The 26,194-nt window shown below is 37.2% G+C and overlaps 1 protein-coding gene and 1 long non-coding RNA gene across 3 annotated transcripts in view; one reads left to right on the top strand and one right to left on the bottom strand.

Moving 5' to 3' along the window:
• The window catches only part of myo (growth/differentiation factor myoglianin), a 434,902-nt gene that overhangs the window by 371,267 nt on the left and 37,441 nt on the right, over positions 1-26,194 (bottom strand). The window lies entirely within an intron of this gene.
• LOC138926804 (uncharacterized) lies at positions 805-2,445 on the top strand. 2 transcript variants are annotated; one of them, XR_011443473.1, is made up of 4 exons: positions 805-1,567; positions 1,628-1,813; positions 1,872-2,183; positions 2,308-2,445. It is a non-coding gene; the product is annotated as an uncharacterized lncRNA (long non-coding RNA). The 2 variants fall into 2 exon arrangements; XR_011443472.1 differs by having other exon boundaries at positions 805-1,813.

The following is a 26,194-nucleotide window of genomic DNA, read 5'->3' as shown; positions in this document are numbered from 1 at the left end:
GTCCAATCGTTTGCTTCGAAGCTTCTAATGAATCCATTAGGAATACAGTAGTCTATTCCAGTGATGAAGAGTGTCTATCCGGCTGGCAGTGTCAGTGTGTTTCGGCTGGCAGATTTCCCAAGATTTGGCACATTAAGGAATATAGCAATACAGGATTTTGCATCATAAGCTAGATTAGAACGCTCCAATCTGTCTCCTACCCGGATTAGCCCATCGGATCCGAATATGGGGGCTAGCAAAACAAGACTCTAGAAAGATAACTCTTGTATTTGCCTTTTGCGTTAAATTCGATCTGCTGAATTGTACGCAGGTTATTGTGCGTGCTTGACTCAATTCGCCTAGGCATAGAGCTTTCGTTGATGCTCTGTTGGATTTGTAGCAGATTTTCATGGAACATGTTGCGGTGCCGGCAGTTGTATAATTCTCCACCGGATGAGTGATTTTGCGAGCAAACTGATTGAAATGGTGGTTGGCATGTTACCCCAGTTCTCAGAAACGACGGATAAGTCTGTCCAAAAGTAGCCAGCCACTTTGGTCCAAGGACAAGCCAAATGGTCCAAATAACCCTAGAGCTGCTGCGCACATACTGGGGAGTGATTTCGTTTCTGTAGATGCCACTCTGGATTTAAAACACAACGAGAGCTTGTCGTCTCAGGTCATTTTGAATTCCCAATAGTGTTGCATGAAGATTTTTGCCTTCACTACAGAGCAGACCACTAGTTTTATTATAACAAGGGTATCGTTTTTTTGTGTTCTTCCATTAATTTAATTGTATAACTTAAATGCCATTTGGCATAGGCTGTGCCAATGGTATACAAAATTCATTATTTTGATTTCCTTTGTCTTGACTTGGAGACGCCGATTGCATTGCCGGCTGGCACGCCGATACAGCCGCCTGCCATATCACTGCTACCGGTTGCATTGCAGCCGGCTGGACCGCCGCTGTCGGTTGCATTGAAGCTGGTTGGATCGCCACTGTCGGTTTCATTGCGGACGGCTGCTTTACTGCTGCTGATTGCCACATTACCGGCTCAAGACTATGCCTGCACCACCGCTGCTGGTTGGAAAATCATGTCTGTTGCACCATGCCTTTGCATTGAGGCCTCCTCTTCTAGCGTCCATTGAGCTTCGATTTTTGGGGCTTGACAACCCACCCGCGCAGCATTGCGTCTTCCTCTTGTGGCTGACACATGTACCATTGTGGTGCGCCTCCTTGGGGTCCACCTCATTGGCCAATGACTCCTCTAGTGGGCAATGGGGTATTACTTAAACCCAACGCTAAATGGGAAAAAATCGAAACAAAAATGCATTAGCTTAGAGTGTGAAAAAAATTTTCTTAAAATTTCGAGTTCATGACAAAAACCGGTTTTTACGTATTGCCTGTCCATTTTGATTTTGAGATATATTTCGAGTGTTACCGTTTGGCTTCAATGGAGAAAAAAAATCGATTGTCAAAAAGAAATGTGTATTGAATATTCATTATTTGTTGCTTTTAAAGAGTATAAGACATCAGGATCTCTTAAATCTCTGGATATCCATTAACGGAATGGATAAAATGTTATTTATGGTAGTATAAATTTGAAATTTCCTCAATGGTTTTATGTATAAATAAAAAAAAAAACTTCAGAAAAGTTTAAATTCAAACTAAAGTTACTTCAAACTGTCCCTTTTTGTTCCAACCGAAAATTACAAGGAAACAAGGAATATCGATTAAACATAAACATCAAATTGGAACTATCGATAATATTTTTCTTTATAATATTCAAACGTAACACTGAAAATATATTTCAAATTCGAAATGGACCGGCAAAACGTTAGTACATATTTTTTTCTTAACTTTAAATTTTAAGAAAATTTTTCTCAAATTATAGGCTCATTAGAAACAAAGAGACCTAGAAAGTTAGTATTTTGGGACGACATCTGGTATTGGTGGAAATCTCAAAGAAAGAAATGGACCAAATTACATGCCACAGATGACATGGGATTGGTCCTGTATATATGCGGCAACGTGTTAGCAGATAACCTCACTTGCATTAACTGCGGTCATGATCACGCAGCCTGATACAGAGAGTGTCGAGCTAATAATAATTGGAAGCTAGGAGAAACGGAAGCCATAAATCAACATTTTAGCTTATTTTCGACGCTCAGATCTCAGAGAAGATCAATGCTTCCCCGATGCTCTTGTAAGTGCATACTCTGCTATGCTTAAATTTTCACACTGGGAACCCCCAATAATACCTTAGACACATAAATACACAAAAAAAGAAATGCTGCGCAAACCATAATTGAAAACAATTACTTTTGCAGATGACTAAATGACTAACAACAAAGGAAAGCTTACTTCGGGTGGAGCTTAGTTCTATCAACCCAGGAGGTAATCCAGCTCAAGAATATATATGCATTATATAATATATACATATAATATACATTATAAGCCCATAAAGATGTTTCCTTCACGGCGTTGCACACTTTTGACCAACAAAAATAAGGCTATGTATAATCAATTTTCCGACTTTATTATACCCTGTAATCATCTCTTCCAACTACGTTTCAACCAACCTTTAAAATTTAAGGGTATGGATTAAATAAAATTAAATTAATAAAATTATTAATAAAATTATTATAAATAATATTAATTAAATTAAAATTAAATTAATTAACTCACGCTTCAACGGTATACCCGTTGTTGGAAAGGGAGGAGGTATGGCAAAATTTTGACACTAACTTTATCTGCGAGGAGTTCCAAGTTCCAAATCGGATATTGTTATCTCTTATAATCTTCAAGTTCCACGCGTTCAAAATTTTATTTTATTGGTAATGTTTTATACATTGGACTTTAAAAATCCGTCAATTTGGATGTCCGTCCGTCAAAATTTGTTTTTATACAAATATAAATAAATCTATATCGTATAAATCTTAACCCGTGTGTATGGGAAATTATATATAAATTGTATACTTATAAATTTACTAGCAGTACCCTGCCACGTTTCGCAGTGGCATATTGTGGTTGCACGCATAAGAAATAAGTCAAACAAAAAAGAATAATTTTCGTGGACTACCTATGTATGAGGATGGCAAAATCGTAAGCTTTCGTTGGTTGTATTACGGTCATTCATCACAGCATCCCGCAAATGGATATATTCCTCGGACCGAAGTTTCGTCTGATTCGATCGGAGGAACAGCAAACGTTCTGTTTCAATTTTTGCATACATATCGACAATGTACTGATGAAACAACTGACGACATTTCAATATATGACTGTCATCGGTCCTCCGAACCATTAATCGGTATGAGTAAAAGTTCATCGCGCTGCACTTTTTATTCGTTTCTACACCATTGACTGGATATTCCATCCTCACATTGATGAGATATCCATCGGCACCGTCCCAGAAGATGAGTGGATACTGCAAAGCATCGTAACAACGGTGAGTTTCTGCGACGTTTACCAATCGATCGTTTCGTCGATGGAGAACAATATCTCGAGGTTTGAACTGATCCCCGACTATGACAATTGCCACTTCGTCTATAGTTGCAGCATTGTATGTTCTCCAGCAGGCGTTTTGTCTGCATGAATGACAATTTTATGGGTATCCGAAGGCATCATATCGATTGCTGTTTTGAACAAACGCACCAAATGGTTCCGTTCGTGAAAAAGCTTCTGTAGCTGCGAAATAATGGGCTTCTTCACCGAGGTATTGATTCCATAACGTGCATCGACTTCAGCTCCATCATCACCAATGAAGTACATTTGAAGAAATTTGTGTTCGCTGTCTGAGAACGGAAGCAGGGAACCGGCTTTGTGATAGATTTGTCCTTTGATTTTGGCATGAATAGCGTAGTTATAATTTCCGCACCAAATGACGTCATTTGAAAGCAAGAGTTGTATTTCCTAATGTTTGACAGGAAATGCTTCGATTCAGCAGTAAATCCAGCTAATAGAGAGTGCAGAGGCTCTGGTGGTGCATCAAGTTAAGGCAATTTGAGAGCCTGACAGTGTGTGCAGACCTGATTCAGCTGGCCAATAACGACATTGCGATTCAAGCTATAATCAACAGTTGGATTAGATCGGAATGCAAGACGATTGTATTGGACGTTTCGATCTGTTGCAAGCTGTAAACGCGCTTCAGCTACCCTTGCCCTGTCGCGTTCATTATTTTAAGACCGAATCAAATCGATTGCTGCAGAACGCGACTGCCTAACTCTCAATCGTGTTCGCTCAAGCCCAGCTGCTCGCGTTTCTGCTGATTCCGCGTTGTGCATCCGCATTGCTCTCAGCCGCTCAGTCTCTCGAATGGAGGCCCGCTCTTCGTCAGTCATGTTCGAAATGTTACGTCTTTTTGCTTTTGTATTGCGAGTAAGACGACCAAAATTCGACTTCTTGGGTGGCATGACTTCGTTTCTAATGACTTTGTTTCTAACTGACATTTTCACGGTTCAGGGGACGGGGAAACGCGAAAAAACTGATATATTCGCAAACGCAGATAAGCTATCAACATCAAAAGTAGACAAAAACCGAGCTGGAACCTCAACGCATGTTGTGTAAAAATTTGGGCTTAAACGGTTCAGAACTTTTCAAGTCTATAAAGGAGGTAGATACGAACAGAGCATTTTTATATATATAGATATGGGTATCTCCTAAAAATCGTCCGATTTGGATGAAATTTGTTTTTTAGATTTATATTAATTATAAAAATAGTTTGATACATTCATTCAAACAAGTACAATACACTCTTATATTATCTAAATACCGGGAATAACAAGGAACGACGGCTATAGTCAAGTTTCCCGACTATACATAACTGGACTTTGGTATGGACTTTAAGCTTTGTACACATCCTTCTTTTCTTTGCACAAAACATAAAAGTAGGACAGCCGGGAATCGGTCGACTATATCCTACCATTGCATTTACAATCGTATGTATATCTTTACATGCAAACATCTGTATATACATCTAGCGACATTGGAAATTAATATTTGGGTTCTTATTTGCCGATTGTAAATTAAATCAATTTTTATCCATCGAGTTTCTTGGTTTGTTTACTTTTTGTGAAAATCTGACCAGATTTAAATACCCAATTTTATAAAGCTGGCATCTCTACTAAAATTAAGAATAATTTAAGAATTTAAGAATACGTGATTGCCATCGCATTACCAAGAATACAATACCCTTGTACAGGGAACAACAAGAAAGGAAAGCTGACTTTGGGTGGAGCCGAACAATAAAAAATCTAGAAAACAGCCCAAGATTTTAACAACAACAATATTTTCAACAATACCAAAGTTGGTATTTTTACCAAATAAAATTTTTGATCCTTTACCATTTCCAGTTATATGGCAGCTATAAGATGTAGTCGGTCGATCCTTATGAATTTGGTAGTTGGGATCAACTGACCAAAAATAGTATTTTTACGAAGTTTTAACTTTCTGTCTTTAAAAACACGAAAATTGTGTAATTTCCGATTGTTCAGTTATATGGCAGCTATAGGATATAGTAGAAACAGACAGATGAACAGACGAACATGCTTATAGCAACTCAGGAGGTGATCCTTATCAAGAATGTATATACTTTACAATTTTATAATTTTGCTCCAAAGTGTTGAATGCAGTGAAGGAGACATCTCCGACCCACTCGTTTCAGTGGGTTCCAGCGCTGGAAGCGCTGGACCAGCCATAGGAACACTTTTGTTTTTATGATATGTCTCATCTAAGTGCTGTATAATCTTTGGTAGTAGTAATAACTTACTGAAAGCTTCAGTGGAATAGAATTATTGTAATCCGCTTTGAGTTGGAGGACCAGGTCTAATACCAGGTACCAGGTCTTCCACCACTACCAGGTCTTTCAGGGTAGGCCCTTCAGGGTAAACGAGTCGAGTAGTGCCATTGTCAAACCACAGCACGTAGCCTTGTCACGACGCGTACTAACTGACCGGTCAGGCGCACCGAAGGCGCCGAGGCGCCTTAGCGAATCTTATCCGCAATGAACCGGTGTGATCCTGCAAAGTATCATTCATTTCCAGAGATCGCACGGTCTCCAGGCCTAAATACCGTAGGCAAGAAACAAGCCATCTAAGCTTCTTAATTTTATTCAAGTGACGATGGGTGTCAATGGTTGTTTAGAACAAGGAGCAGAAGTCCTGACACTCGTAATAGCAGCACTAGCATTGGTGCCGTCGAGAAGAATGGAGTGCAGACTTTTGCCTTATAGAGCGTTTGGCCTTATACACATGTAGCCCCGCTCCTCAGTCAATTCTTCTAACTCCTCCTGGGGTTGATTAATCTATCACGCAATTGATTTTCCACAGATTTCAGAGTGAAATTCTCCATTCGCACTGTAGTCTTGACTTTGATATGGAAGGCTTCACTCTCCATGATAGAGCTTCTGCTCTTCTCTGGCGACAACAGATGCAATAGTTTGACATCCAGACTTCATTAGTATGCACCTCGGAAAGGTTGCAGGAATACGTTAAAGCAACCACAAATAAGCATCAGTGCAATAAGTTTAATAAAAAATATATGTACGTGTGTGACTACCAGCATAGGCAAAGGGCAAAAAAAAATAACCATTTTTCGTGGTTCCCTATTTTCCTTCATCGTGTTAATCCGAACACAGTTTTTTGTTGCAGCTAAAAACTTTTCACTGCGACAAATTCATTCTTGTTTTTGCTTCTGCCAAAATGGACGACCTCAAGTGATGAGTTTCTTCTGTACAAGCAAAGCGCTGCTTCCTGCTACTGTGTCTTGAAACATATAGTATGAAAACTTAGTTTTTGAGATTGAGCAATTAAGCCCATTGCTAACACGTGCTTGTTCGCTGCCGCATGTTGCCTTATTACAACAATTTTTTCTGAAATTGTAGACTTACAACACCAGCAATATTCTTTGGTTCCATCTTCTGGCAGTAAGCGTAACCAAGCCTTACGCTATTTTGGAGCCAAGCATCGCAAAAAATTTGTTTTTAAGCCACTTCATTTTAGCAAGCACTTTCTTTAATTTCATAACTTCAATTGGTTAGGGGTAATACTTCAGCTTAAATAAGATCTTAAATAAGAGCTTAAAATAAGATCTTCAATGACACTATCGATGAGAAATAAATTTACGTTCATAGGAAATGCACATAACCATCGGCAAAGCAGAACAAGCTACGATATTGTCATGCCATAAGGCATATTTTTTTACAAAACAAACCGTCAATGTCGCAAAAACATTAAAAGCTGGAATAGGAAAAATAAATTTTAAAATAAGCCATATTTCAATTGACTGCGCTTAATCCGCGCTTCAAAAGAGAAGTACGCGTTAACGTTGTGTGCAAACGTCGGTTAGGCTCATTGTAGACTTGAGGTTCAGTGATTTTGAGTTTTAAGTATTCAATAATCTATCAATATATAATCTATTTACTAATCAATATAATCAGTAATGAATATTAAAATGGTCGATTTCATCTCAGAAAGCGTCTTTTCGCGTAATTGAAGATTTATTAAACCAGTCATTACACTTATATGATTTTATTGTATACATTTTTCCGGAGCACAATAAATACACGTATGCAAGTTATCCAACCCATGAAACCAGATCACTTATGGCATTTATAAACAATTTTTCAAATTTCCAATTTTCTCAGCGATCTTTGCATTAGCCTTTGCCATTGCCTATGCCTTTGGCTTTAAGGTCCGCTCTTGGATCCCTAACCGAAATAAACAAATCAAACTTAAAGTAAACATCAGCTTCCGTTTGAAGCCCAATCAATTGCACCTTCCCCAGCAAATGCGCTTTCCCTATTCCAAGCCCCAAAAAAAACTGCATTGGTCAGCATAATTGAATTTCACAATAGGATGCGACTCATACATCATGAGCCTATATTTTAAACAAATAGAAACTTCTTGAAGTTCAAGAAAAGCTTTTGGCCGATGTTCTTTGGATCAGATTTAAGATTTGGCAGTCAGTCATTTTTTGGCCAGAGCCGAAATCGGTGACGGAAATAATTAATTCGTTTTTAGGCCGATTTTTAATCCGGCGGGTTCAAATCATTTTGGGTTGTAGCTTTTGAAATATAGATCTTCAATTATTTAAAAAAAAGGGCAACAATTTGACGCAAGAATTTAAATTGTTGCAATTTATTCGTGTTTTTCGGATTTTGATGCCTTTTTTCCGATGCAACTTAAAAATATATATGTGCGTATATATATTATATATATATATATTATATAAATATATATTATATATATTATATATATATATATTAAATATATATATATTTTATATATTATACATTATATATATTATATTAGCTCTATATTCTAACTGGAAGTATTTATGTCCGCCTTTTTTATACCCTTGCAGAGGGTATTGTAATTTTGTCCAAAAGTGTGCAACGCAGTGAAGGAGATATCTACGACCCTATAAAGTATATATATTCTTGATCAGGATCACCTCCTGAGTTGATATGAGCATGTCCGTCTCTCAGTTTTAAAGCTCTCGGAACTTTGCACACACCCTTCTATCCTTGTATTATATAATAGCTCCCATATAACTGAGCGATCGGAAATGGTTTTTGGTAGAAATATTAACTTTGGTATTTTTGAAGAAAGAAGCTTAGGACTTTTTTTAGATTTTGTATTATAATAAATTGGATTATATTATAATATTCTCATAAGGATCGGCCAACTATATCCGATGTTTGTGGTATATATCCAGTTTTAACTGCAAGGGTATATTAACTTCGGCTCCGCTCGAAGTTAGCTTTCCTTTCTTGTTTGCATATATTTTTATCCGCATAAATTCAAAATTTTAATTCGGACTTAAAATTCTTCAATTTAATACATCAAACATAAACAAAACTAACAAAATAATATTTAAATGATTTTTGGGAATGCGAATTGGCGGCAAATTGCTGTTTCCTATTTTGCGTAAAAATAAATAATCTTTGAACAAATTGTATATAGTAATGGAAATTGTAAATAAAGGTATTTATTTTTAATTGAATATAGTCTGTTTGTTTGTAGTCTTAGTGTTTGTGTTTTGTTTAATGTTCAATTTATGTGTATAGAAAATTAATAGTTATATATATAGAAATTTATTTATAGAAAATTTATTTAAAATTTAACAATTTATAGAAAATTAAAATGAGTCCCTTGTGTTTCGTGGAATAAAACTAACGACCTGACCTTGACGTGTGCCTCTATTTTACATATTTGGTTCAGCAATAATCGCAAATCATTATTTGTGTCAGATTGTATTTATAAAAACATTGGCCTTTACCACGTCCAAGATTGTGACCAAAAATAGAATCTGTACGAATTTTCTACTTTCTATCTTCACAAAAAACACGAAAATTAAGTCATTTTCAATCGTTCAGTTATAAGGCAGCTGTAGGATATAGTCGGCCGATCCTCATGGAAATTGGCATTAGTTTGCCCAAAATAGCTCTGATGTAAAATTTGAACTCTCTAACTCTAAAAACATTAAATTTATACCATTTCCGATCAATCAGTTATATGGAAGCTATAGGATGTAATCGGCCGATCCCGGTCGATCCGACTTATATACTGCCTGCAAAGGAAAGAAGGGCGTGTGCAAAGTTTCATGTCGATAGCTTTAAAACTGAGAGACTAGTTCGCATAGAAACAGACAGACAGACGGACATGCTCATATTAACTCAGGAGGTGATCCTGGGCTAATACTCATCTCCTACGCCTGTGACGTCACCGCCATCAGCGAGGGATACCCGAATACACCATAATACCACCAATATACCCTTAATTTAATTTCATTCAATAAAAAAAAAAACAAGAAAGGAAAGCTAACTTCGGGCGGAGCCTAAGTTGATATACCCTTGCAATTAAAACCGCAAGGGTTCTATCTTCAAAAATACCAATGTTTTTATTTATACCAAATAACATTTCAGATCGTTCAGTTATATGGCAGCTATAATATATAGTCGACCGATCGTTATGAAATTTGATAGGTCGAATAAACTGACCAAAAATATAATCTGTACTAAGTTCCAGCTTTCTATCTTTCCGATTCATTTCCGATCGTTCGGAATTGAAATTCTTACGAGATTGGAATTCTCTAGCTATAAAAGCACCAAAGTAATAGCACTCAATTAGTTTTATGGCAGCTATAAGATATATTCGGCCGATCCTTATAAAATTTGGCATGTCACAATATTAGAATAGCTTTCGTGTAAAATTTTAGCTCTCCAATTTTGAAAACAACAAAGTTATGCTATTTCCGATCAAAAAGTTATATGGCAGCTATAGGATATAGTCGGCCGATCCCGGCCGTTCTGGCTTATATACTGCGTGCAAAGGATAGAAGGGTGTGTGCAAAGTTTCAAGACGATAGCTTTAAAACTGAGAGACTAGTTTGCCTAGAAACAGACAGACGGTCAGACGGATAGACGGACATGCTCATATCAACTCAGGAGGTGATCCTGATCAAGAATGTGTATACTTTATAGGGTCGGAGATGTCTTCTTCACTGCGTGGCACACTTTTGACCAAAATTATAATACCCTCTGCAAGGGTATAAATATATATATCAATATATCTTTTTATAAAAACACAATGTGCATAGTTTAAGGTAGGTAACTATATTTTTAGAATTTACATATGCCCGAAAAATCGAATTCTGGACCATAGTGCACTGTGCGATGAGACAATTGCGATCTTTTTATAATTATGCGACCCTTACGTTCGCTACCGGACCTTACTTCAATTGACAAACAAGAAAGTAACGCTTACTTCGGGCGGAGCCGAAATCGATATAATCTTAGAGTTAAGACCGGATATATTATATATCGAAAACATTGGATATAGTTGGCCGATCCTTATTTGAATATCATAATAAAACTTTAATGTTCTTATATTTATTACTCACTATACACATATATTTAATACTAGAAAGATGATTAAGAGACAAATGCGGAAAAGGCTCAGCAGTGGCGGCGGAAGAAGCTGTTGGGCGAGAGAGAGTGTGTGTTGGAGATGTACTGCCGCCATATCGATACTCGCGTGAGTTATCGAGTTTGGAATTGCTAACGAGAACTAAAGAGGGCTGCCACAGTACCGCCTCCTAGAGTTCCAGTTGAAAGATACTTTGCTGGGAACCTTATTCGTCGTCCTGATCTTGACACTTGCTCGGGTGTCTGGGTAGTTTGCGCTGTAGTCTGCTCCTGCGTCGAAGGCGTTTCGTCTTTGAAGCTGGTTTAAGTCGATTGATGGAAACCTTATTGTCCTTTGTGTGGCCTTTGAGCGTAAAATATTCGTCGTGTTTTGTTACCACTTCGAAAGGACCCTCGTAGTTTGCTGCCAACGGGGTTTTTACTCGATCCACTCGGACGAAGACGTGGGTACAATGGTTTAGATCCACAAATTCTTGCGGTGTATGATGGTGCACTGGCTTAGAGGTTGGCAGTTGATTTTGGAAGAGCCTCGGTGAACTCGGACTCGGTGTGTTTTTGTATGCTCGGTGCAAAAAATCTGCGTGGCAGCCGTAGTGTGCAGCCGTAATAATTTATTATTTTATTTAATTTAATAATTTATAATTTACATCGGGCTGAGCCCAGCTAAAATGGTTTATTACTAATAAACCATTTTAGCTGGGCTCAGCCCGATGTCGCTTTTGATTGTTGTGCGTAGGCCTAGTAGGATTAGATGTAGGAAACTGCTCCAGTTGATTTGAGCGACGCATTTTAAAGCAGCTTTTAACGTTCTGTGCCAGCGTTCGATCATACCATTGGCTTGCGGGTGGTACTGAGCGAACCAGCCCAATATCAGTGCGTTGGCTACAGATTGTACTGTGATGTCGACTAAGCGAATTGCTGCGGGCCATTTTGAGAAACGATCGATACACATGAGGCAGTATTGGTATCCGTTGGATGAAGGCTGTGGACCAACTATGTCGATATTTATGTGTTCGAAACGGGCGTCTACTCTCCTACCTCTTAACGGGGTGTACTCTCCTAGTGGCGATTCGGTGTGACGTTGGATTTTGGCTTACTGGCACGGGATGCAAGATCGTACGATTTTAGCGACATCCTTCGCCATACGGGGCCTAATGTAGTGTTTGATTCAACCACGGTTTGGTGTAGGCATCTGGGCACAAACGGACGTATATGGTTATTGGTGACGTGGAAGTACAATTGCTTGTTTGACCCTGAAAGAGACAATTTTGTAAGTGAGATGGTATTTCCGGCTTCAGAATTGAGTAGCGATTGTAGTTCTCCATCGTTTTCCTGTTCCAGTCTCGTCGAATCTTTCGATCTCGTCTATGTTTATGTGTTTGCTTGCGTCGATGCGTAAGAAAAGATCAGCCACATTGTTTTCTTCTCCAGAGATGTGCCGGATATCGGTGCTGAATTGTCTGATAAAATTCAGTTGTCGAGCGCGTCGAGGTGATGCTTTCTCGCTATTTTGATTGAAGGCGTACATAAGCGGCTTGTGGTCGGTGAAAATTACGAAGTTTCTGCCCTTCAGTGCGTACTTAAAGTGCAAATGGCCTGATAGATGGTAGTCAGTTCTCTATCGTAGGTGCTGTACTTTTTTGCGTCGATGTGAGTTTCTTGGAGAAGAAACCCAGTGGTTGTGTCTGCCCGTTGATGATCTGATGTACTACGGCACCCATGGCGTCGTCGGATGCATCGGTGGTTAGCGTTAATTGCGAGTTTGGTGCCATGTAGTTCAACGTTTGCGTAGCGTTTGCAAGCTCCTTCTTCTGTAGACCAAAGTATCGGGTTTTGTCGTTCTTTTTATTGTCTTGGATCAGCGTATGAAGTATGTGTTGATTCTTGGCTGCTCGTGGGATAAACGGCCAATAGAAATTAATCATACCCAGAAACTTTTTCAGGTCTTTATCGATATTGGCACTTCTTAAAGTTTACGGTGAGATGTACCTTTCGAAGGCGGTCGAGGATCGTGCGGAGGTGCGTGTCATGCTGGGCCTCGGATTCTTAAGCGATCAGAATGTCGTCGATTTGTGCAAAAACGAATTCGAGGCCCTGTATGACGTCGTTTATGTGACGTTGAAAAGTTTGCGCTGCGTTTCGCCGACCGAACGTCATGAACAAAAATTTGAAATTGGAAATATCTTGTGGTTCGACAGGAATCTGGTAATATGCTTTTTGCAGGTCGATTTTCGAAAATATCTTCTTACCGTATAAGATGCTCGTTACATCCAGTATGTTTGGAATAGGATATCGATCCGGCACTGTTACGTTGTTCAATACTCGGTAGTCGCCGCGCGGTCGCAACTCTCCATTTGCTTTTTTTACCAGGTGCAATGGGCTGGACCAGTTGCTATTTGAGAGACGGCATATTCCTTTCTCGATGAGGTTGGAGAATTCGGATTGTGCAGCTTTGAGTTTGTCGGGCGCTAGTCGTCGGGCGCGGGCGTGAGTAGGTGAGCCATTGGTCGAGATGAAGTGAGTTACTTCGGACTTTGCTGGCAGCAGGTTCGAGTTGATCGTTGCGATTCAAGACATTTTGATTCGAGAAGCGTAGCTCGATCGTCGTTTCATATCGACGAGTAAGTCGAATGTTAAAGAAAATCGGATCCGATGGTATCGCATTTGACGTTTCGTGATAGCCACGAAGGTCCAAACGAAGTTTCGTCGCAATACCAGTGAGAATGCTATGCGTTTTTCTCCATAGGTTTGTATTTTCGTGCCATTGGCTGCGAAAAGAAGCTTTGGAGTGAGAATAGTTTTTGCGTTTTTGTATGGTGGCATCACTGAAATGTCGGCGCCGGTGTCGATGAGAAACTGCGTTTTGGAGAAATTGTCGTTGATGGCGAGGCGGGCAATTATGTCTTCTTCGAATTTGTCCGCCAAATCCGAAGACTATTTTAGTTTTTTGGTTCGGATGAAAAAGAGCATGGTTGGCGACATATCTTTGCGGCGTTGTCAAATTTGCTGTGGTACCAACATATGTCTGCTGGTATGACGGCGTTGCGATCCGTTCGCAAGCTGTTCTTGCGAGAACGGTTTTTGAACAGCGCGTTGATTTGTTGTTCGATGTGGTCTAGACGACCGTCTAAAATGGCGCTGCTGGTTGGCACCGACTTGGCATTTAAGTTTGCTAGGCTGGCGTCCGATGCTTGCAAGATCGCTTGCACTTGTGTTGGTTAGCGCTGCAGCCACAGTGATTCCAAAAAAAGATTCGTGAACTTTGTTTGCGGCGAGTGCCGAGTAACTCGTTGAGCAGTCGGTCGGTCTCCGATATTAAATTCGGGATTTTCTTTTGTTAGCTTTCGCAGAAGCGTTCTAGAATGCACGATTTCAAATTTTCGTAACTGCCTGTGCGCGGTTGGTTGACGATGGCGTCGTCAATTCGGGCCAGCACCGGTGCTTCGATTGACGCTAGGATTAAATTTCGTTTCGTCCGAGGTTATTCCCACCAGAACGAATTGGGCTTCAATTTGCGATAGCCATAATTCTGGGTTTTCGGGCCAAAACGGCGGTATTTTAACTGCTACGCGGTTGATAACTGCGTCAAAACTCGCGTGTATATAGTGATCACGTATGGGTCACCAATTTAATGTTCTTATATATATATGTGTATAGTGAGTAACACATATATTTAAAACTAGAAAGATGATTAAGAGACGAATGCGGTAAAGGCTCAGCAGTGGCGGCGGAAGAAGCTGTTGAGCGATTGAGAGTGTGTGTTGAAGATGTACTGCCGCAATATCGATACTCGCGTGTGTTATCGAGATTGGTCGTGCTAACGAGAACTAAATAGGGTTGCCTCAAAACCATATTATTACAATACAAAATCTAAACAAAATCAAAATCTTTTATCTTCAAAAATACCAAAGTTGGTATTTTTATCAAATACAATTTCTAATTGTTCAGTTATATGGCTGCTATAAGATATAGTCGGCCGATCGTTATGAAGTTTTTTAGGTGGGATCAACTGACCAAAAATTGAATCTGTACGACGTTCCAACTTGGCAGCTATGGGAAACATGGGGTTGGGTTTATATGGCAGCTATGGGAAACATTCGGACGGTCCTTGTGAAATTTGGAATGTCGTATTATTTTGCCAAAAATAGCAATAATGCAAAATCCGAATTTTTTTACTACAAAAACACCGAATTTATAGTATTTTCCATCAAAAAGTTACTGGCAGCAATATAATATAGTCGTCCGATGCTGGCCGTTCCGACTTTTATACTGCGTGCAAAAAAAAAGATGTGTGTAAAGTTCCACGTCGATAGCTTTAAAACTGAGAGACTAGTTCACGTAGAAACAGACAGACAGACAGACGGACATGCTTATATAAACTCAGGAGGTGATCCTGATCAAGAATGTATATACTTGATAGGGTCGGAGATGTCTCCTAAAAAAGTTTATAAAAAAGTGTCTTTTGACATTTTTTTTTTTAAATTAAATTTACGATTAAATAAAATGTACTCGTTGGAGGCACAGGAAATAAAATAAAATGTTTTTATTTCTTTCTAAAGTTTGAGTCGAAGTCGATGTGCTAGTGAACTAGATTGATTAGATAGTGAACTGGAATCAGGTAATTTTTCTATTTTTAATATTGTAAAATTTCAGACAAATTTAAAATTTACAAATAGGTCAAAAATTAAAATCTCCTAAATATACAGAAATAGTTAAAAAAGTAGCAGTTTTTTGAAGAAATTTAATGATTTAAAATAAATCCAAACTTACATTGAGTTTGTAGTGTGTGAATTTCCAACAGGGCATTCATATCACAGGAAAACATAGAAATTAAGATCTTTTTAAAAAGCTTAAAATGGTTGTATCTATTATTCTCCGGTCACCTTGGATAAGTGAACGAAAATATCACGCGATCTTATCTATTGGGTTTTTGGGTATATCAAGATAATAGTGCAGCAGCAGTTAGTTGAAAGCTTTTTTTTAAGCTTTTAATGCTAGCATAGCTAGGGCTAGATTTGCATAGATAAGCTTAGACACTAACTAGCATACGCTGAACAGATAAGGCTGCATTATTAAGCCTGAACTTATAAAAGTAAACTCGTATTTTATTAAAACAAATCTATGGAGTAATTTATAAAATCCCAGCGGAACTAGCTGTGGAAATAGGTGAATTAGTGATTTTAGTTATTTAATGCCAGGTATGTTTCTGAGTTAGTGTAGTGCAGTTTTTTTTTTCAAAGAATTATTTTCCCCAGTGCCACGTGCCAGTGCGGCTAGTACCGAGTTACGTAATCGGCTAGCTTAGTGAAGGAGGTAAAAGGCAGCAATATTAGACCTGGATTAATTCCGACAGAATCGGATAGAATCAGTCTGATCAATTTTGGAGTCGAAAGGCGGCTGCAGCTTTCCGGGGATATATTGGACACCTTTATTTCGCTACGCTAAACTCCTGCGAATATGTGGTTACGGTCGTATCAATCAGCAGTGAATTTTTATATATATTGGCCTGCGTAAATATTCAAAGCTATGCAGTTTATATTTTGCTTATTTTGTTATGGAGTTTTCACGGAAGAAAATTTCCCTCCCACTTATTATTTTTAATTTTAATTTTGCAAATTATTTAATGATTTAAATTCAAACGATTAGTATATAAATTTTCTTGATTAACTTGATTATTTTAGTATAAATAAATATACATTTTTATATATATATAAGTTACGATTAATTTTAAAGAGAAAGAGTTGAAATTTAATTGAAATTGAAGTACGAACTTTGCAATAGTATTTGAGCATGGCCAAGCAAATTTATTGTATTATTTATTATTAATTATTATTATAAACACCTATAGCATTCCTGTCCTTAAGCTCAACGGCGGTGAACTCCGGTAAGTGAACACCACTAAAAGAAATGAAACATACTTTGACCTAAACAGTAAATTTTTGAGCCATGAATCTTAAATAACTTGACTTTATATCATTGCAAATTTCCTAATATTTAACATTAAAATATAATTATAATTTAATTCTTTAACTTAATCCAATAATATTAATTCTTTTCTTATATATATATATCTAAATTTAAACATGAATGAGAACGAAATGAATTGTTATAGATTTTAAGGATATATTACTTATCTAAATAGAAAACCCTAATTGTTAAAATGAATCCATTTTCTGTAAATATTTCTTTGGTCATTTTGGAAAATATGAAAGCTTAAGGCTCTAACCGTTCCGCCGCCGAACCCCTAAATAGCCATGCTGGAACCGCAATAGGTATCATATAGGATAATGAAATGGGGCGAATAAAAACGTCGTAGATCTCGCCAAGGTTGGGTAGGTTAAGACAAGGGTAAAATGACCATCCAATTACCCTACAACTGATAAACTCACTCTCTCTCTCCTCTGAAGCTATTTGCATTTTAGGGGATTATTTGTTCTTTGTTTTCGGATTGGTTTGTAAAGTAGAATCATCCGGGTTTTCTTATAAATGAGCTAGTGCACTTAATTTATTTTGACGATGATGGTATAACTTTGGTGTTTTTAGATTTAGAGAGTTGACAAAATAATACGACCCACCAAATTTTATAAGGATCGGCCGACTATATCCTATAGCTGCCATATAACTGAACGATCGGAAATTACGCAACTTTCGTTTTTTTTTGAAGATATAAAGCTGAAACTTAGTACAGATTCTATTTTTGGTCAATTGATCCTATAACTATATCTTATAGCTGGCATATAGGCTATTCCGGCGGATGGTCAACCAGGACCGAAAAAATAAATGACCATATTCCTCGATTCTTTTTTTGTATTTTCATAAATAAATATCCAAATTTTTATAATATATTGGATTCATAGCATATCTCAGCTTCTTTTTAAAAAAAGACCGAAAAGTCAAAAAATGTAATTTTCACCTTTTTTTACTTTTAACGACCTCTTTATGTTTATTTATTTCTCAAGAAAAACATATGATGTGTTTTCTCTTTTTGTACTAAATCTCTTAATAAAAATCTAATAAAACGAGAAAAATTCAAAGAGAGCGAAAAAATGTTCAATTACCTCTTTATTTGTATTTTGATTCTTATCTATGTTCTAATCGTACGTTCGCGACCCAAAACATAATTTTATTGTAATTGCTTCGCGTAAGTGAAAGCAGGTACTAGATAAAACTTCATGTGTTAAGTCATTTTAGTGTAAACTATTGAAATTAAAAAAAAAATCCCGACTTTTTCAAGAAAATTTTTTTATATTCAATTTTAAAGTGGCGTACGTTTGCGACCGTATGTATGACGTACGTGTAAAAAATAATATTATTTAAAAAAAAATTTTTTGGGTTTAACAAATTTTAATTATATTTGTAGATGGATAAAAGAAGCGACAATTAAAATTAAACTAAATTAACAGTAAAAATAAAATTTAAATTTAATTTTTAATTAAAAAAAAAAAAAAATTTGGTGCAACATGATTTTTTAAGAAAATATAAATTTATTTATAAAAACAAAGAGGTAAACAAACAAAAAAAAAATTTATATGTGGAAAAATCGTACGTTCGCGACCCGTACGTTCGCTACCCGTACTTAATTTAATTTAAAAAAAACTAATGGAGATATTTAATTGGGAATAGACTCGATAGAAAGCTAGATGCCTCTATTTTAAAAGTAAAGTTATTGCATTAAAATATTCCATTCCAATTCGCAGATTTTTTGATTTTGCTTTGCTTTTGCAAGCCAAAACCGACTTCCATTTCGCGTACGTTTGCGACCTCATGTTTTTTGCCAATATTATGAAAATGAAAAATTCATTAGAATCATAAATTACACTAAAAAAAGAACTCACCAAATGCTATCGGAAACAAAAAAAAAAGTATCAGAAAATGTTTTTTTATATAATTTTTTGGCACTAATTGCGTACGAACGTACGTTCGCGACCCCAGAATATGCCCATATTCATAACTGAACGATCGGAAATGGTAGTTGGTGAAAATGCAAACATTTGTATTTTTAAAGATACATCGAAGTTTTAGGCTTCTTTTTAATTTTGTATTGTAATAAATTGGTTATATTATTATATTCTTATAATAATCGGCCCACTCAATCCGATTTTTGCGATATATATCCGGTTTTAACTGCAAGGGTATATCAACTTCGGCTCCGCCCGGAGTTAGCTTTCTTTTTTTGTTTTATTTTATTGGTCTTGTTGTTCCTTGTCTTTGTTCCTTGTTCTTTGGTCTTTGTTCTTTCTTTGGTCTTTGTTTTTTTGGTCTTTGTTCCTTGTTATTATTCCCTGATAATTTTTCACATTCCTGGTATTTTTTCTCAATCCCTGGTCATTTTTCTTACACCCTTATGCATCCCTGTAACTCAGTGCTGCCAGAATTTCATGGACTCAAATAGCTAAAATGATAAAAAAAATATTCTAGAAATAGCTAAAACAAAAAATGCTAAAAAAAAATTGCTAAGTTATAGCAATTTTTGTGTTATTTTTAAATTGTTTTTATTAAAATAATGCAGAATTGTTGTCAATATCAATGGCGGCCTCGACCAAATATTTATATTTATTTTGATACAATTTTTAAATATTTTGTTGGTAATGTGTAGTTAAAACAACACATCCCAATTCTTTTTAGTCCATATATGTAAATAAACATTCATTTTATAAGAATTTTAGTTATTAATGTAGCCTACCTTATGGCTAAAATAGCATTTAAGTTTTCTAATGCATTCTATTTCTCATTTTATTTTTGACTATCTGCACTTGTATAATTACGCGTTCTACCTCTGCGTTCGACCAAGGAAGACTGTATTGACTGCTCCGGTATCGGTTCCTATTTACCTATGTATATCTATCGGTACTATTTTAAAAGTGCCAAAAGAAACCAAATCATTAAAAAGAATGCTAGATTTCTAGCTAATAGCATTTCACAAAATCTTATAGCTTTCGCCGTTTCAAATTAGCTAGATCTAGCAATAAAATAGCTAAAATGGCAACACTGCTGTAACTGAAAATTTTGTGTAAACAAACTTTTGAGTGGACAACAGCGAAATGTATCCAAAAAGAAAACAGTAAAATATGAAAACACTTCAAAATTGTGGAAAATTTTAATGTTTTTTTTAAATTTTTTTTTAAATTTTGAAATTTTTAATGTTAAATTTTTTAAATATTAATTTTTAAGTTGGGGGAGTTAGGGCAGTAGGCAGCAGAAATGGTGATGTCTCCATTAGTGGTGGCGACTTGAATTTGAGCGCATTGCACCCAGTCCTCTCTAATGGCTGGCAGGTTCTCGTACTTAATGCTGCTGCGGATGAGGATGGCCGCGCCCCCGCGACCTCTTGTGTGGTTGGCGACGATGATATCGTATCCTCTTAGGGTGAGGGAGGACCTGTTGGTAAAGTGTGTTTCCGTTATGAGGAGAATATCGGCCTGCTCGGTCCTAGAGTAGAGCTCCACCACTGGCCTGCTTTTTACCAGGCCGTTAGCGTTCCATATCATAATGTCTAGTCCCGTTTGCATAGAGACTTGCAAATGGTGTCAATCATTTGGGTCATTTGACCCATGATTTTCTCCATCATGCATTCGAACATTGCCTCCATTCTGGCCATTACCGGGATTAGTTAGCGTAGTTGGTCTCGGGTTGTAGAGCAGCATTCCTTGCTGCATCGGCATAGCTGACATTGGGGTCAATCCTGCTAACGTTGGGGTCGATCCTGTAAAAGTGAGTTGGTTGCTAACGTAGGGCTGCCTTCTTGGGGGCAAAAACATTCTTCTTGTAGGCTGAGGGTCAATGGAGACAAAGGGCCGTTGTTTTACATTTGGCCGTGCAATGCTCGCCTGCACACTTCACACAACGATATACACGCTGGAAGTAACTTTGTGTGTGCCCGTAGGCTTGGCAGCGGTAGCATTACGGGAAATGTAATTGCCGGCTCAACTGCCCTGACCTTGTGCCCGTAGCGGCCGAGTCCCTCTTCGATATTTTTCAAATCGGTCGAATAGTGGAGGCCCTTAATATTTACCCGATATGCGCGTTCGTCTCGGGGTTGAAAGGTGTGCAACCTCTTTTGGTTATCACTTAAGAACGTCTTTAGCTTAATAAAAGCGTCGTTTTTCGGGGTCATGATTCGTATTGTGTTATTCTGGCCGGCTTTTATAATTTTTGATTTTAACACACAATATAAATAATAAGTTAAGTTCAAATCATATTTCGTACAGTCTAAAAAATATTTGATAAACGAAATATCCCACAAAAATTTTTCTCTCCGTGAATGTCTTTCTCTCTTTGTTTTTTGCTGCCTATGTACTGGCGTCTGATGCCTAAATTCAATTTTTATCTTTGAAAAAGGCGCACATAAGGCACGTCTTCTTTCAAGATACGTGTGCCTGCGCTGATGTTCAAGACCATTTGTTCACCCAGTTTTTGGCCAGAGAACATTTTCGTCCAAGAACATTAGCTTAGTTCCTCAAAGAAAAAAGTTTTAAAACCAGTGTGAGTGAACCTTCCACATATTAGAACCACTGACCAACCTTCCACCTCTTCTTCGTCCACTAACCCAAAAAACTAGTATCGTCACTAACACTTACCTATCAGGATACTAGGGGGCTATGGGGCTTCTACTAGGGGGCTTCATTTTTTGCATCCCATATTATTGCCCTTACAGAAACTTGGTTAAAGCCGGAGATCTTTAGCTTTGAAGTTTTTCCAAGTTAGTACACACCTTTTAGACGGGATCGACCTCAGCGAAGGTCATCATTTCGGTAGACTCTACTCTTGCTTCTGAAGAGGCGAAATCCAAAGAGTTTGGTGACTTAGAATTTATTTGCGTTAAAATCACTTTTTCCGTGAAATCTTTATACGTTACATGTTCATATATACCTCCTATGTCTGAACCGCCCACATATTGGCAGCATTTGTCCGCTATTCGATACGTCGACTTTAATATCCCAGAATTAAAGTGGTCCAACGTCAAGAACTCACCATCTTTGTCACTTATCACTCACCATGACTTCACCGAGGGCATGTTTGACATGTCCCTAGGTCAAATTAACCATGTTAGAAGTTCGTTAGGTCGGCTTTTAGACTTATGCGTTGTATCTGATCCCGATAGTACCGGATCCCGATCTGATCTCCAGAGCTTTTCCCCTTTCAACCCCAGAGGATCCATATCACCCCACGCTGGAGGTCTCATTCGAAAACATTCCTAGTATCAATCAGATGTCTCCACGCGTGGTAAATAAGATTCGCTGTTTCCGTAAAGCTGATTTTCAGAAACTTAATAGCCTTATCGATACATACGATTGGTCCGATATTCTGGCATGCACTGATCTTAACGTCATTTTAGAAAAATTTTACTATACTTTAAATAAATTTTTGACTCCTGTGTGCCATGGAAATATCCGTCCGCATCAACAAATCCTCCTTGGTATACAAGGTGCCTCACTAACCTAAAAAATATTAAAAATAGGCTCTTACTAAAATATAAAAAAACCTGCAGTAGAATTGATTTCTCAAGATATCTACTAGCTCGTCAAATTTTACCGTGCATAACGCTGAATGTTATAGGAATTATATTGACCGCTGCCGGATACAATTTACTCAGGATCCAAAGCAGTTTTATAATTTTGTAAGCACTAAGCGTAAACACATATCTTTTTCACCCCTGCTTACGTTTGAAAATTCCTCTGCGACCTCTGATCTATTCGCAGAATTTTTTCAAACAACTTATTCTCCGCCTAAATTGACTCCGCCCAAAATTGTGCAAACCTCTTCTAAGACTTTTCAACTTATCTTTGGAAACCTCGAAACTTTTTCCCCTTAAGTGGAGGGAATCATTCAGAGACTACAGAGGCATCTCTAAGTTGTCGGCAATTCCAAAGTTATTTGAAAAATAAATTACCCCTCATATGAAACACCTTTGCTCTTCGATTATCACTCCTTTTCAGCATGGCTTTATTAAGCGTCGCTCCACCACCACAAACTTATTGGAGGGGACATCCTTTGTCATAGATGGCTATTGTAAGGGATATCAAACCGATGTAATTTACACAGACTTCAGCAAAGCATTTGATTCAGTTAATCACTCACTCTTGTTAACTGAATATGCTGGGTTTTCCTAAAGACCTCTTAACGTGGATCTCCAGCTACCTAGATGGAAGGACACAAAGAATCTTATTTAAATACAGTACCGTCTGGTCCGTGCTACATCTGGCGTCCCTCAAGGAAGTCATCTTGGCCCGTTATTATTTACGCTTTTTATAAAAGACTTGCCCACTGCTTTAACGAACTCTCTAGTTCTTATGTATGCAGATGATGTAAAGCTTTGTCTTCAGTACAAATCCATCTCTGCCCAATGCAGTCTTCAGACTAACCTTGATAACTGTCAAAAATGGTTTTTGGCTAATGATCTAATACTTAATGGATCAAAATGCAATCATATGTCTTTTTATCGTTCTTGCCCTCTGCAAGCTACTTATTCCATTAATGGGATTGCCTTAGAAAAAGTAACCCAGGTTAATGATATCCTATTTGATAAAAAACTTAAATTTGCCGACCAAATTTCCTTAATGGTTAATAAGGCTAAAGGAGTCCTTGGTTTTATTAAAAGGTGGTCAAAAGAATTTAATGACCCCTATATAACCAAAACTTTATTCATTTCTTTGGTCCGTCCTATACTGGAGTACGGTTCATGTGTCTGGAGTCCGTACAAAAGAACTTTTTAATATTTGCACTTAGAGGTCTATACTGGGATGCAAATCTTCAGCTTCCATCCTACAGTAGCAGACTTTAACTTATAAACTTACCCAGCTTAGCAAATCGTAGGAAAATGCTCGGTGTAGTTTTTCTGCATAACCTTATTAACGGGGATGAAGATAGCTAGCATTTACTAACACGTTTAAAATTTAACATTCCTAATAGAAGGACTCGAAACTTTAGTCCTCAGTCCTTAGCCATTGTAGTTCGACATATGCACTGCATGACCCTTTTAGGGTATTATTTTCGAACAACAATGGTCTCTACTGTATTACATCTCTTTCCTGTCCCTCTAATTTAATATATAGAATTTGAAACTTCCCTACTAACTCCTCTTAGCTTAACAAATTTCAAATAGCATAATATGTACTATCAAATCGTTTCTCGAGCGCTCCACGGTCGTCTGGGCCTCTAAGCTTCATGATGAATACAGGAATGCTAGCTGATGCTCTTATTGATGCAAAAGCCATTTCCGAATTCTGAAAGACCGCGAAAAAAAAAAAAAAATCTTGTTCTTGATTTTCTGCGCGGAATTTTTGACTATTTTGATATCTAGTAGTGACTTTTAATTATTTCTAGTTATATTTTGTAGATCTTTGATGGTTATCCTTGATCAGCTACATGATTATCTTTTCCCATTAAATATTCAACTGTAAAGTCGCATTCTTCTAGTTCGAGACTCATACGAGTCAGTTTAGAACTGGGATTGGTCATTGAGAAAAGGTATATTAAGGGTCTATGGTCTGTTCTTATTAAGAAATGTGTTCCATATATATATATTCTGAAATGTTATATCGCCCAGTGAATTGTAGCTAATTCCGGCTCAGTAGTACATTTGTTACTTTCAACCTTTTGTAAATGCTCTTGATGCGTATGCAATGGGAAGTTGGATACCGTTATGGTTTTGAGTTAAAACCGCCCCACATGCTTGCTTACTTGCATCTGTTATTATGCAGAATTCTTTAGTGAAATCTGGATATTGTAGTAAGGTAGGTTCCATAAGTTTGGTTTTTAAGTATTGGAATGCATTTTCGCACTCATCCGTCCCTTTAAAAGGAACATTTTTTTTACAACATCTTGTTATGTGGCGTGAATAATCGGCGAAATTTTTTCTAAAACGTCTTTAATAGTTACAGAATGCTACGAAACGTCTAGCACTGTCCGCGTCGTGCGGAACTGGGTAGTTCATAATGACATCGTATTTCTTGTCATCTGGAAGTATTCCTTTATCAGTGCATTTATGACCTAGAAAAGTCACTTCATGCATAAAAAATGAACATTTTTCTGGATGTAGCTTTAGGTTGTATTTCCTACATTTCTCAAAAACATCTGTTATGTTCTTAAGCATATGTTTTTCGGAACAACCGCTTACTATTAAGTCATCCATATTAAGAAATGCTTGAGAAGGTTCTAGACCAGAGAACGCAATAGTCATCATTCTCTGAAACGAATTAGGAGCTATTTTTAATCCGAAGGGTAATCGCGTGAAGCAATATGAGCCGTTGCTCGTTGAAAAAGACGTTTTATCTCTTGAACCTTTTTCTAGTTCAATTTGATGGAATCCTGACATTAAGTCAAGACATGAAAAGTATTTTTCTCGACCTAGTTGATCTATAATATCATCAATTCTAGGTAATGGGAATTTATCAGATAGTAATTTTTTATTAATCTGGCGGTAGTCAATTACTAATCGCCATTTCTTTACATTTGATCCGGGGGATGATTTCTCGACAATCCCGTCTGAGAATAATTTTTCTACTTGCTTTTGTATTTCGTTCACCTGGCTATGTGGGCTTCGATAGTTCTTTGTATAAACTGGTTCATCATCTTTTAATCTCAGTTTCTGTGTATAAAAATTATTTGTGGTTATTGATTCGGTTTCCAATCCGAATATATCGCTATACTGGGTGTATAGGCTGGTAAGCTGAGACTTGAACTGTGTAGGGAAGTTTTTTGATAGTTGTGATAGTACGGATTTTTCTCTATTGTCTGAATTTGTGTTGACTACATCGTAGTTCGAAAGTGATTCATATGTTAGGTTATCTGTACTGACTACTTGGTCGGTATTTGTTGTGTTTAATAGTCTTATGAAGGCATTATTGGATGTTGCTATGCTATTTGCAACGTAAATATCATGTTGAATTTCCTGATTTGGAATTAATACACTGTCTGCTTTTGAATTAAGTTAAATTTTCCGAAATCTTGGGATCTTGCTGGCAGAAGTATTGAATTATTGCCAGAACTATGAGCTATTGGTACTTTAATTGGAAATTTTAAATTATTGGGTCTAATTATAAGCCAATCTTCAGATGGCTTGAAGTCTAATTGACAGTTGTATTTTTTGATAAAGTCGATGCCTATTATTCCATCGCATGGAATTGGGAAATGTGAATTTAGGATATGAAAATCGTGTGGAATTATGTATTTAGTTGTCTGTATCGCTATAGAAACTAAACCTTTGGATTTTATTATTTCTTGACTTATGCCTTATGTCTATGATGTAATCATCTTGGATGTTTTGTAAGTTATCCGAAGTTTCTTTTAAA

The sequence above is a fragment of the Drosophila bipectinata genome, chromosome 4, assembly GCF_030179905.1.
Source record: "Drosophila bipectinata strain 14024-0381.07 chromosome 4, DbipHiC1v2, whole genome shotgun sequence".
NCBI classification, from domain to species: domain Eukaryota; kingdom Metazoa; phylum Arthropoda; class Insecta; order Diptera; family Drosophilidae; genus Drosophila; species Drosophila bipectinata.
The sequence above is the reverse complement of the archived record's forward strand: the minus strand, read 5'-3'. Positions and strand labels throughout refer to the sequence as shown.